At 45.5% G+C, this 2,061-nt stretch overlaps 1 protein-coding gene across 1 annotated transcript in view; it reads left to right on the top strand.

The window, feature by feature from the left end:
- CASP8AP2 (caspase 8 associated protein 2) overlaps positions 1-2,061 on the top strand; it is a 39,289-nt gene that overhangs the window by 5,500 nt on the left and 31,728 nt on the right. The window lies entirely within an intron of this gene.

Here is a 2,061-nt window from a genome sequence, read left to right on the forward strand (position 1 = left end):
GCCACCACAGCCTTGACCTGCTGAGCTCCTGTGATCCTTCCACCTCAGCCTTCCAAGCAGCCAGCATTACAGGCATGCGCTACCATGCCCGGCTGATTTTGTGATTTATTGTAGAGATGAGGTCTCGCCACCCAGGTGTGTCTCGAACCCGCAGGCTCAGGCCATCCACTCACCTCAGCCTCCCAAAGGCGTGGGATTACAGGCTGAGCCACCGAGCCCGGCTGAAATGGCAATGATTTATAGATAAATTTGGGGGCAAATCCTCAGCTTTGATATTGAATCTTTCATACATGATTGAGCTATTTTTTCATTTAAGCTGGATATGGTGGTGTGTGCATGTACCACTCGGAAGGCTGAGGTGGCGGGATCACTTGAGTCTAGGTGTTCAAGACCAGCCTGGGCAACATAGTGAGATTCTGCCTTTACAAACAACAACAAAACCCAGGTATTTTGTCTTTTATTTAGATCAAGTACTAACTGCCTGGTATTGTAATAAAGTTTTATTGTGACACAGCCACATTTATTTATTGTCTGTGGGTGCTTTTGAACTACAGTGGCAGAACTGAGCAGTGGTGACATATCAATCAGGTGGCCTGTAAGCCATTTGGCCCTTTAAGAGGAAGAAGTTTTCAGATCCCTGTTTTTTTGTTTTTTCTGAGTTGTAGTCTGACTTTGTCACCCAGGCTGGATTGCAATGACATTCTCATGGCTACTGCTACCTTGACTTGCTGGGCTTAGGCAATCCTTCCACCTCAGCGTTCCAAGTAGCTTGGAACTCCAAGCATGTGGCACCGCACCCAGTTCATTTTTTGATTTGTTGTAGAGATGAGGTCTTACCAAGTTGCCCAGGATTGTCTTGAACCTGTGGGCTCAGGCAGTTCTCTCACCTCCGTCTCCCATGTCCTGGGATTGCAGGTGTGAGCCACCATGCCCAGCTTAGGTCTTTTATTATTTTCTCCATAGTAGTCTTGCAAATCTTTTATTAAATAATTCCTATGTACCTTATGGACTTGTAGTTGTAAATAATCTATTTTTAAATCAGTTATGTCTTTAAAATTGTTTGTGAGTATATAGGAACGCTATTGATTTCTGGGTATTGGTTTTTTTTTTCTGAGTTGGAGTCTCACACTGTCACCCCGGTTGCAGTGCTGTGCATCAGGGTTCACCACAGCTTTGACCTCCTGGTCTCAAGCAATCCTTTCACCTCAGCATCCCAAGTAGCTGGGGCTACAAGCATGTGCTTCCTTGACTGCCTGATTTTTTTCAGTTTTTGTAGAGAAAATGTCTCGCTGTGTTGCCTAGGCTGGTTTTGAACTCTGGGCTCAAGTAATCCTCCTGCATTGACCTCCCAAAGTGCTGGGATTACAGATGTGAGCCACTGGTATTGGGCTCAATCTTTTTTTTTTTTTTTTGAGTCAGAGTCTCACTCTGTTGCCGAGGCTTGAGTGCAGTAGCATGCTCACAGCCACCACAGCCTGGACTTGCTGGGCTCAGGCAATCCTTCTGCCTCAGCCTTCCAAGTAGCTGGAACTACAGGCATGTGCCACCACGCCTGGCTAATTTTTTGATTTTGATTGTAGATATGAACAGAGGCAGTTCTCTCATCTCTGCCTCCCAAAGTGTTGGGATTACAGGCATTAGCTACTGTATCCACCTAACAAGTTTAAGATTACTATTTTAGTTTTTTGTTTGTTTGGTGTTTTTTTTTTCCTCTTTGTGTATATGTATTGTTTAGTCTTTTTTCAGTTGGAGTCTCACTGTGTCACCCAGGCTAGAGTGCAGTGACATGCTCATGGCCACCGCAGCCTTGGCCTGCTGGGCTCAGGTGATCCTTCTGCCTCAGCTTTTTAAGTAGATGGAACCACAGGCATGTTCCACCACACCCGGCTAATTTTTTGGTTTATTGTAGATAGGAAGTCTCACCAAGTTGACCAGGCTGGTCTTGAACCCATGGTCTCAGGCAGTCATCTTGCCTCTGCCTCTCAAAGTGCTGGGATTACAGGCATGAGCCACTGAGCCTGGCTAGGCAATTTTTTTTTTTTTTGAGTTGGAGTTTCACTC

The sequence above is a fragment of the Carlito syrichta genome, unplaced genomic scaffold (assembly GCF_000164805.1).
Source record: "Carlito syrichta isolate Samal-C Ts95f unplaced genomic scaffold, Tarsius_syrichta-2.0.1 Scaffold311873, whole genome shotgun sequence".
In the NCBI taxonomy this organism is placed as follows: domain Eukaryota; kingdom Metazoa; phylum Chordata; class Mammalia; order Primates; family Tarsiidae; genus Carlito; species Carlito syrichta.